Below are 12423 nucleotides of genomic sequence, written 5' to 3' on the forward strand. Positions count from 1 at the left end.
AGCCACGATCCGCTCGCTAAAGGAAGATCTTGAAGAATCAAAGAAGCAGAATAAATATCTACTCCAAGCTAATGAAAAACAGGTAAACAAAGTTATTAGCTTAAAATCTCAACTCGAATGTGCCTTCAGAATTCGTCAAATGTAGCAGGATGTGAATGAAGAACAAGAAAAGGAGATTCTCAAACTAAAGCAACAAATGGAAGAGGAAAGAAATGTTGAAGAATACATGAAGAAACAATGTCTGGAAAAGGAAGAACAACTTCAAGTTGAGGTAAATATCTTGAAAGGTAAATTAGAAGAAAAGGATAAACTATTACGATTTCAAGATAGTACTAAAGCCTTGGATGATATTCTTAGTAGTCAAAGGTCTCCTTCTATCAAGACTGGTCTTAGTTTTCATGAATCTGTTGAAGGTGAATCTAGTTCACAAGGTGAGGCAAGGAACTCTAAAGAGAAATCTAAAATGATCAACAAGGAGATGAAAGGTCAACCCCATCAACAATCAAGGAAAGAGAATCCTCAAAGAAAAACTTTTACTCCTCCTATAAATAATGTTGAATGTTATGTATGTCATAATCTTGGACATGTTGCAGCTAGATGTGGAAGAAGAAGGGTTCAATACCATCATGTAGAAAGATCATCACATTCAAGGTACTTTAATGGATATTGCTTTGCTTGCAATATGTATGGTCACAGAGCTGCTGATTGCTACAGAAGAAATATGAAACGTGTAAGATGTTATGCATGTAACAGTCCTAGACATATAGCAAAGGAATGCAGGAACAAAGCACGGACATCACACCAAAAGGAGAAAACAACATCACACTTGAAGATATGGAAGAAGAAGGAAGTACAGTCAGAAATATGTGGCACAACACAATGTACTCAGACATAGCACAACACAGACATAACAGAATCAGAGGGAGCTGAAAGTATAAAACTTTAGTGTCCTGAATCTCATACGCAAGTTTCATAAATGGAAGTCGCATATATACGCGAGTTAGACCCTGAAAAATCGCGTATATGTCAGTCTGAGGAAAAGCAGTGGGGACAGGTTCAGAAAATGTGTCTGATATGATTCAGTCCATTATTTGCTCCGTTTGATAATGTTTACAGTCTGCTGAGGATGTATAAAAATTCTTTGATACTTGTAAAGATGTTTAGAAGTGTGTTGATCCTAACTTGATGATGATGATGTCTTGATGCTTATTGCTGATATATGCATGATCAGATCTAACAGTAACAGATGGCTCAGGTTGAGGGGGAGCATATGCCTTTAATAATGCATTGTTGGCATTATGGTTAATAGCCTTGGTGATGATGTTTATATGGCTAAATGATATATCTTGCTATGATGTGGTTGTGAGTTGTCTATGATAAAATCTCATATAATGCTTGGGGTTACATAGTAGATATTCAGATCAGATTTATGGTTGATTCTTTGATGATGCATATATAGTGTTTACATGGTGATCTTCATAAGGATAAGGAGAAGTACAAAGCTTGAAATCACATCTTCCTCACTTGATGATGAGTCACTCATATACTGCTGTTGTCATATGCATAAAGATCATACAGTTATGATGCAGGCACTCATGTGGATAAGGATTGTTGTTGTTGATGATATCAAGAAGTTTTGTCAAAAGAGCTTAAGCTCAAGATACATAGTGCTGATACATGGATGACTACTCAAAGTTTCCTTGTTGGAGACATGATGATAAGTTCTTATCTATATGATGATAGGTTGATACTTACATATGTTGATTGATGCAGATGTTCCCAAGTAATGATACTTGGATCATGTAGATCTTGACGTTGATGTAATGGCTATGGTGGTTTCACATATAACGAGAATGATTTCATGATGAGGTTTTAAAAGGAGAAGTTGAAATCTATGTTCAGACATACCTTGTTATAAGACATTTACAGGTTGCTGATATGGAAATTTGCGTATGCGCGTCGAATAAGGACTATCCGTGTATATATGCTTGTTTATGTGGATACAATCACGTATATGATAATTTGAAGGAAATCAGTGGGTCAAACCCAGAATGAGAAGATTCTAATATGGGTCTAACAGAGACCAACTGGCACAGGTTCAGGGGGAGCATGGACAGATTGGTACACTTTGGCATATACAAAGGGGGAGCACATTTGGAGATTTCAGCAGGTACTCAGGGGGAGTATGGACAGCATAATGTTTATCAAGGAAAGAGAATATCTTGGTCCACCCTTTTCCCTTGATGTCAAAGGGGGAGAGTGATTTGGTATTGTTGCCATCAAGTCCAAAGGGGGAGATTGTTGGCATTATGATGCATGTGTTGTACTTGATGGCAACCCTCTCATAGAAGAACATCTCACTTACATATAACTAGATCAATCTACAGATGTGACTAAATGCATGGGATGCAGGACAACTGAAAGGAATAAGAAGATCAAGTTCTAAGTGTGACAAGTTAGCTTTGCCATCAAGTCCAAATGGGGAGATTGTTGGCATTATGAGACAAGTGTTGTCTTTGATGGAAAATCACACTAATGAAAAATCATAGTGTAGAAGGATAGCAGCAAGGAATTGATGATCAGACTACAAGTATGAAGAGAAAATATATATACGCAGGTTCACTATATACCAAGTAGGGTATACACGCAGGTTCACTATATACCAAGTCGCATATACGCAGGTTCACTATATACCAAGTAGGGTATACAAGTAGGTTCACTATATACCAAGTCGCGTATACGCAGGTTCACTATATACCAAGTAGGGTATACACGCAGTTTCATGAACGGAAACGCGCGTACATGTCGGAAAGCTTACTTTTGGTCCATGGTAGTTAGTCCTCGGTATTTGAACCTATGGTTTTGGACCATGGTATCTCGACAAGTGTGTTGATCCCAAGTATTGGGCTCTTGGTATTGATTTATTATGGTTTTGGACCATGGTATTGAGCAAGGCCTAAGACTATAAAAGGAGAAGAAGATCATTAGGCAAGTGAAAAAAGAAAGCCTTGAATATCTGATGAAGTATGAGATCCAGTATGCAGGTTATGGGTTGATGATGCATTACTTGATCTGAGCTAAGGTGGGATCTCATCGGTTGATGGAGAACAAGATCTAAGGAGAGATTGAGATCAAATGGTTTGAAATGAACTATCTTTATATGGTTGATTATGCTTATTCTAGATCTGCATACTGACGCATGTAATATAGAAGTATGATTGATGTCTGGTACAGCTGCAAAGTTATGAGAAAATATTTTTCGATCTATACGCGGGTTGGCCTTTGAAAAAGCACGTATGTACACAGGTTTGATTCATCATAGTAGTGTATATCATTTGAGCTATGATGTTTGAAGTTACAGGTGGTTCTGACTGTTGATGAGTTCTGATGTCTGTTTAATGGTGTCAGTATTCTGCATATCTTGGTTGGATGAGTGTGTATTGATGGATGAGAACTAATATGGATCAAGATCATAATGACTCATATTTATGTGATCCGATGAACTAGATCTGGGTGCTAACACATATATTATCCTTGTATATGTCATGATCTGGTTATGTCTGAAGTCAGGAAGTGCAGCAGAATTATGAATAAGTGATTAATGACATATACGATGGTTCATCTTGATGAAGTTGCGTATACACGCAGGTTCAGCACTTCCAAGTAGCGTATGCACTCTGATGCATGATTTTGATGGTACAGTTGGTTCTGATTGTTATTGCAGAGTTCTTCTCTGTGTTTTGGTGATTGTGTTGTTGATAGGGCTTCAGTGTTTCAGTGATTCAGAGATTGATGATGCTAGTATTGAATTTTTTGTGCTTCAATGATATTTATGGGTCCAGTATGAAAATTTGATGAAACGTGGCCTTCAGATTATGTGTTGTGCTTATGGAGTATCCAGTCTGAAAATGTATAAAACATGGTACTTGGAGGAGAGAAGATTGTAGTTCGGTGCCTACGTACTAGTATCTTAGCTAGTACAAGAGCAAAGGGGGTTGGAGCTCCCTTCCAGGAGAGTCTAGAGAATGAGAGAAGGTTGTGGCCTTCTGCAGGTTGTAGCCTGCGTGCTGGTAAAGGACTGCACCAGTACATTGTAAAAGAAGTTTCTTAATAAAGGAAGATAGAAACAAATTGCAGCAGGTGGTTTTCACCCACATTGGGTTTCCACCTTATATCATGTTGTTCATGTGTGCTTCTTGTGTGTGATGATATGTTATGTTTTTACTGCACCTGCTTACTATTCATATGGTTAATGAAGTTTTGATGCACTAACTAAAGATCAACATTTAATGGATTAACTGAATCATAAGTATTTTGGATATACGCTAGTTGCTTTAGACACAACTGCGTATACACGCGGGTTCCCTTGAATGAAGTAGCGTATATGTATCTAAGTATGGAAATGAAAATTTTTTATTGATTTGATAATACTGATTCACCCCCCCCCCCTCTCAGTATTATTTTCAATAAATCAAACACTAGTGATTGCATGGCAAAGCAAAATCAATGTTTTTGTGGGCAGCAAAGTCATCCTAGTCACAGCTCCTGATCCCACTGAGGGAGAGGGGAAATCAGAGATGTTTGATGGCCCTTTTCTTGAAGCTTTTTCTGTTAACAACCTATCAACTAAATCTGAGCATGAAAAGCTATTTTACTCATCAAAAACAACCTAAATAACAAAACAATATTTAAATCTAAATAGCAGATTTTATTCTAAAAATGCAGCAAAGACACATGAAAGTAAATAAAGGAGGTATTGGGCGCTTGAGATGGGCCCAACCCCAAGAGCTACAGCCTCCTAAGAGAGATTTAGAGCTGGTGCAAAGCTAGATTCATCTTTATTGATCAAAAGAAATGTTACATTCCAAAAAACTTTCCACAAGGAGAACTTGAAAATGTGCTGAAAGAAAAGCTAATCTACTGCCTAAAAATCGAACTACAAAATGACTACCAAATGAATACAAAATGACTAACTACTGGCTAACACAAATGAGGCCCTAAGCCTTCTTATTTATACAAATTGAGGACCCCAACAACCCTCCTAAACTTTAGGGACTCGACTACCAAAAACTTGCAGTTAACAGCAGTCCTACTTGACTTGCTTCGCTGTGCTTGTGATAATTGATTTGGTGGCCCTTGAACTCCGAGCTGATGGTGGAGAATTCGAGGTAAGGGCCCATAAATGAAGGGGACACCTTTAAAAAAAACCTCTCCCTTGTTCTCCCACGAATTTAGCTGCCAAGTGCTCATTAAGACCTTTGATTTTGTCTCCAAATTGACCAAAAAGACTACACAAAGCACACATTAGACTTGTTGGCATAACTACTAACCCAGTTCACTCTATTAGCATAAATATAATAAAAAACATGAAATAAACTAATGAGAATGGTGGATTAAGTCGAATTAGGAGGTTGAATGAGCCCATATAATTATCCATTTTTGGGGCTCATCAGAGGGCTTGAGGAGGACATATACAATGTCTATTCAGTTTGTGAGTTGTATTGTTTCATTGCAGAGGGAGTAGGATAGCTTGAGAGCCCCGGTGTCTTCTAGACCATGATTTCTCGGTTTTGCTCCAACATGTGTCAAAAAACCTAAAATGAGCACGTGTTAGCCACCTAGGAAGAGTGACTACCCTTATTCGTACAAATGACATAAACATACTGAAAAATAATGCATAAGTTATGAAAAATGAAGGATTGAACAAGGATAATTAGGCCAAATGAGCCCAATCAAGTTACCAAATTTGGGGCTCATCATTACCCCCCTGCAAAGAAAATAAGGTTAAGTGTACACTATGCAGGGCATCTCTACCACTCTCTCATCCACCTAAGCTTCATCAGAGCCATCTGATCCATCTCCTAGCTAGGTTCCTCGTCTCACATCTGTCATCTTGCGAGCTTTGCTCAGAGTTTGGTCCCCGGCAACGGCGCCAAAAAGATGGTGGGCTCTAGTATTGCAGCAATAATGCTGCAACTCCTGGGACTCCCTTCTTTACTTTTATCAACCCATTACTTCTGTGAAGGTAAAATACATGTGTCTAGACTACCTCTATTTGAAGAAAAACATCTTTTTGTATTTTTGAATAAGTTATTAGAATTATCATGCATGTGCTTTTAATTGGCTTTTTACTGTGCAGGGGTGGACCAAGGAGGAGAAATGCTTGGAAAAGGCTGGGAAGGTTCAGAGAGGGTCTAAGGAGTCCCTAACACCCTTCCAAAGAATTTCACAGAGTTTGGCTATCAAGAAACCTCATTCGTGAGCTTCTACAGGAAGTCTACAGGGGTTCTACAGGATGTTTCAGGAATTTCTACAGGATGTTTAAAAATTGGATTTTGGAGGATGGGTGAGTGAGGGAAGATGCATGGATGGATATGGAGGTAGGATAGGGGTTTGAAGTGGCCCAGGGACTGGTGGATGGAGTAGTGAGAAGGTGTAGATGACTAAATTGGCTCAAAGAAGGTTGAAACAATGATTGCACAAAAAGGTAGGGTTATGTGGGCAAGAGGACAGATGTGAGACGAGGAACCTAGCTAGGGGATGGATCAGATGGCTCTGATAGAGCTTAGGTGGATGAGAGAGTGGTAGAGATGCCCTGCACAATGTAGACTTAACCGAATCAACGAAATCATACAAATAATCAAATTCCTAGCTAATCTAATCTAATTGTCAGTGAGACAAATGAACAACAGCTTTATTTGGAAAGAAAACCATGTACATCAATCATGCAAAGAAACATTTCAGAGATCTAAATCCATAACTAACTTCTGCAAATGAAAACAGTACACTAAGGATTGCATGGTCAAGCAAACTAGTGTTTTTGTTAGGGCAACACTGTTTCTTCAATTCCAGCCCCTGATCCAATAAGGACGAGGTGAAACTGAGAGTGTTGTTGACCCTTTTCTTGGAGCTTCTTTCTGTTATTATCCTACCAATCTATTTTAAACATCTAAAGCAATTCTATTCATAACCAGTAACCTATTTAACCAACACAACTAAATCTTCCCAACAGAAATACGTTTCAAATGCATAAAAGGAAAATAACGATGCATAAAGGAAAAGTAACAGTACAAAGAAGGAGGCCCTAGGCTCTCAGGTTGGGCCCAATCCCGAGAGCTATGGCTCCTATAGAAAACTCAAAGTTGATATAGAATCAGACTGCTTCTCATTATCAAAAAATAATCATAAGTCAAGAGTTATGCCAAAATGGCTACAAGAGAACAAAAGAAAGCTAGCAACACTGTAGTGAAAAATATGCAAGAGTTTCCAAAAGTCCCTCACAAAGGATGAGGCCTTATCATTTATACACCACGAGGGCCCTAGCTGGCCTCCTAAATCTATGGGACTTGGCTGCCCAAACTATGAGTAGATAGCTCCTTCCAAAATCTGCTTGGCTGCCTTCTAGATTCGGTTTTGGTGGCCTTTGGAGCTCGAAGTTAGGCGTGAAGATCCCGAGGAAGGCTATTTAATGCCATAGACAACCCCCCTACGAATCCTCAACCCAATATTGGATGCCTTCTAGCCCATGATTGCTCGGTTTTGCTCCAACATGTGTCAAAAAACCTGAAATGAGCACGTGTTAGCCACATAGGAAGAGTGATTACCCTTATTCGTAAAAATGACATAAACATATTGAAAAATAATGCATAAGTTATGAAAACTGAAGGATTGAACAAGGATAATTAGGTCAAATGAGCCCAATCAAGTTACCAAATTTGGGGCTCATCATCACCCCCCTGCAAAAATGGTTGCTTATCCTCTGAGAAACTAGTCTAGCTCTTCGTCTTTCATTGCCTTAATCGCCACCCTCACATGCCAGGCTTCTGAAGTAGTATCCTCTTCACTGTCATGGAATCTGGCCTTCCTTTCCACCTCTTCCCACTGCTTATGCTCTTCTTTTTTTGTGCTTCCTTCTAACAATCCCAAAATCAAAGGTGGACTTATCTTGACGTCGATCCAGCTGGCCTGGAGGTTCTGCATAGACTTCTTGTAGAGAGGCACCCATGCCAAGGCTTCTCTCATTCTAGTTGGAGTGTGATATTCCCTGATTTTGAGGTTGTGGGACAATGTGTTCCACTTACGGGTGCAAGCAAGAACTCAGTTATCCCCTAATAATTGCTCCATATCCTTGAAGTGTGCTATAGCCTGAGCCTGTCGATCCATGTATCCTAATAAATCTTGAGAGTTGGTTGCTAGGTGCTGGTGGGCTGATATCAATGCTGCGGGGTCCCCTGGCTCTGCTCTAATTGGCAGTGGTTCATGTAGTTCTCGGTTCGTCACATTTTTCACCTCTGCCGCTCTCTTTTCTTCGTGGTTTAACCATGAGGTCATTGCCATCAGCTACATATCCCCTACTGCTATGTTGGAGTCCTATGAGGTTACATTTGGAAGGGCCAAATTATGAAGGTAAAACTCTGATAGCTTGGCCTTGTCCTCTAATGAACTTCTGTTACATAAATTCATGAACTGATGGGGGTTTTCGATTTGGGAAATACCCCTCTGTGCCAATGTATTAATTTGGAGTTGCAAACTGATCCCTGAGGTATAGGCCATAGGATTTGGCCGAATTCCTACATTGCAGAGCGTCCATTGCCCAACTAGCCATGCAGGCCAATTTTGCCTCCTTTTCCTGCACCTGCTGTTTTAGAGATTGTATTTCTATGCCTGCCTACAATTTTCTTTCCTGCAGTTGCTGGTTTAGTTCCACAAGATCAGCTTGCATTCCTTCTTTTTCTTGAGGTTCTGCTGTGGTGTCCTTGGCTACTGTGTCCTCTTCTTTCCTCTGTCCTTGTAGCTGTAGTTGTCGTTTGAGCTTCTCATTTTCTTCCTGTAGAAATACTCACTGGCAGTTTTCAACATGTTTTGCCATAGCCAATTCTCTTCTTGCCTCCTTGAGTTGTTCCTCCAAGGGGCCTATATTTGCTACTCCTTTAGACTTGGCTATTCTCATCCATGTGTGGGTCCTCACTCTTTCTTCCTCTAGTGCAAAGAAAAGAGGCATTGTGAATTTCCGTGGAATGAATTTTCCGGCCTCCAAGAAGTTATAATAAGATCCCAAGCTGGGCTGGGGGATAGGTTCCATAATGTGCTCTACCTCTTCTTCCTTTTGTGGTGGTTTGGCTGCCTCCCCTTCCATTCTTTCGATCTCCTTGAGCCTGGCCAATGTTTCCTGTAGAATAGCTTTAGCATCCTATGGAGAGGCTTTTGAATCTGATCGTTCCATTCTCTCCCTCCAGGTAGATGTCTTCGGCTCCCCCACTCATAAGTGACTGATGCTTTGGAGGGGGACTTCTCCTTTGGTGAGGCAGGGGTGTCTTCAATGGTAATTAGGTCTTTGGATGGAGGTTAGGGTCTGCCGTTTTTAATTCTTACACTTCTTCTCGCTTTGAAATACAAAGGAGTCTCCCTCTTTCATTTTTCCTTTGGCTTGGGAGAGGTACCTAGGGTGGCCAGCACTACTACTACCTCCCTAGCTAGAGTTTCGGCCGATTTCTCCTTCTGCTTTCCTTTTCCGAGACTTCCTGTAGAAAGTCTTGTAGCGGCTGGTTTCTGGCTTCCTGTAGAAGCTGTTTTTAAACTTCCTGTAGAAGTTGCTTTTATACTTCCTGTAGAAGCAGAAGGCACCATTTTAGCCTGCTTGGCTGAGGGTGCTTTTTCTTTTAGCTTGGCTGAGGCTGCCTTAGAGGTGCCCTCTCTTCCTTGGACTTTTTCAGTCCTTTCTATGCTGCTCTGTAGTCTTTTCTCTCTGGGTGTTGGTGTAGTTTTACCACCCCCTGTTTTGGCAGCTTGGCTTTTTTCTTGTGTTCCCTTCTGTTCTTTCTTTGGTGTTTTTCCCGGGGTTTCTTGTCCTTTATCTTTCTTCTTTGCCTGAGTGTTCTCCTTCTCCTCGCTGCTGGAGGAAGTGAGATCTGCAGCCAAAATTCGGATGTCATCATCCTTAGACAGATTCCGAAAAGTTTCCCAGGAGAGAGGGACCAATCTATCACCCCCTACTGAAAGTGTTTCTCATCCTCTGAGCAACCAATCTATCTCCTCATCTTTGATGGTGTTATCACTCAGGTTGTCCCCCAGGTTGGAGTAAAGGGATACGGTTGAGGTAACCACAAATCAACTTTGGACTGCAGGTTCTAGCCCACTTGCAGTCAGAGAGGGCTCTCTCTTTATGATTTTAGCTTTGTTGATGATTATTCTAGGATAGCTATCGAGTTTCAGGGATTTTTTGTTTGTGTTTTGTATGTGTTTGGTGGGAAAATTGATGTTTTCAAGTAAAGAGGCAAGTGTGCTGTGAAAGTTTCAAACCATTGGGCATGGAGTCAAGGATGTAAGACTGCTGGTGCATTTTCTTGGTCACAAGAGGAATCGGGAGCAAGGTAGCTGCACATGGAACAATTTTCCAAATTTAAAGGATGGAAAGAATGCTAAGGAAGGAGAGGCAATTAAGAATCTCTCAGTCAGCTTAACAGAGAAAAGTGGATGATCTCTATCTAAGGGCAGTAAAGAATCCTTAGATAACTGTCAAACACATGTGAATAAGAGTAAATATGAGCCACAATGAATTCATATTCATGTCCAGTTCATTTCAGATGAAAAAACATAAAGAAATAGCAAAAACTGAGCCTAGAGTGCAGTTAAACAAGTTCTAAGCTAATCTTTCTTTTTGCTATTTGGATAGTGAAAAATGAAAACATAGGTAATAGGCACTTATTGGTTCATGCTGCAGCACAAGAATTTCATCATTCAGTCTCTAGAGACCAGTAAAAACAGATCAGGCAGTCATTCTTCCAATCTCTTCAGCAATCTTTGATTAAAGAAAAGTATCAGACATACAGTGCGAGTCTCTAATGAAAGGTTATCAATCAACCAACCCTTGAAACAATACAGTGGGTGGTATATATAGGTAAGATTCTCCAAAATTGTTTATTACAGCTATGACCTAAGCAGGTCTCAAAGAAAATGATTACTCTAACCTAAACTTATAAATGCAAAAAATATCTATGAGTTGAACTGAGGGTAGTCGTATCAGAACTGAATCAATTCGTTGTCCTCGGTGGCTTGGTGCAGTGCTTCTGTAATAATTGAGCATGGAATTCTGCTCCATTGTAGTTTGGTGGCTTTAAATGCTTTAACTGTGATTTGAGAGCTGGGATGGGCTTACACCTCCTGACTTGACTCTGCTGGAGGCCAATTAATGCTGACCTGCCTTGGGAACTGTAGATTTCCATTAAAAAATTATCTGATACTCTTTGCCGCTTCATCTAGACTCCTCTGATACTCTTTGCCAAATGAATTGGGTTGGTTTCTCTCTCGCTGTGGGTCAAATCAAAACTTAATGGCCGCTGTTCGGCCCTCTGCTTTCTTTAGAATTGTCTTTTGTTCATCTCTGCATGCCTCGCAAAGCAAAACAGGTCATTCGGTGCTTTTTGGGCTTGCTGGGGGCTGCGCAATGAGGGATTTTCCATTTCGGCCCTTTTCCTGTAGTCATGCGCCATGAAAAACTACCTCGGAATTTGAATCCGGGCCTCCTAAGCACGATTTTCACATTATGCCTCAAAGTTGATGATGACATCAGCATGACGTCAGCAGGTGGGACCATGGTACGATGGATGATGTGGCAGGGTGACGTCAGCATGTACGATCGATGATGTGGCAAGGGTGACTCGGCAGAGGGCCGACGTGTGCAGATGACGTGGTGAAGGTGACTTGGCAGACACGTGGAAACGGACAGGTGACATGGGGCACGCGTACAGAAGGCGGAAAGCGGTTTCATCGGACCGCTTTCTGTATGGGGGCAGTATCCGTCAGAGCCCCTCCGATGCAATAGGAAGTCGACAAGTGTCTTTGGGTACGGCAGAAAAACCACCTCGCTATCGGAAGCTAACGACCGAGCAGCGGGGCGCCTCCGAAAACGCCGAGCCGTCGGATGGGGAGGGCCCGATCCGACGGTGGACGGAGCGCGGAGCTGGCAGGAGCATAATGGACAAGTGCTTGAATATGCGAATATTTATATGGCGCAGCGGGGGGGGTTTAGAACTTAGGAGATGTGGGTTATGGGGTTGTTTAATGAGTGGGGTTAATGTTTTATGCACACAACTTTAGGTTAAGGGCAGAAAAGAGGGGTTTTCAGGGCTAGGGTTAGGGAAAAATGTTGTTAGCATGACCAGGTGTCACACTAACTCTTGTTAGGACGCAGACGGGTTCATGATAGTCCAGGTGGACTATTATGTCCGAGAACTAATAAATACATAGCTATAGTGCTAGAGGGCGGGGTATTTATATAGGGGAGTTATTTAATATAGATTTAGTAGGGGAGGGGGAAATAGATATGGGGCTATATAATATAGTCAGGAGTTAATATGGAGATGATGAGAAAGCGCTAAGGTAAGGAACCTTAGGCCATTATGGGGGAATAGGACTTTGTAATAG

The sequence above is a fragment of the Pinus tabuliformis genome, chromosome 1_2 (assembly GCF_031772625.1).
Source record: "Pinus tabuliformis cultivar Carrire ecotype Pingquan chromosome 1_2, CPIR1, whole genome shotgun sequence".
NCBI lineage: Eukaryota > Viridiplantae > Streptophyta > Pinopsida > Pinales > Pinaceae > Pinus > Pinus tabuliformis.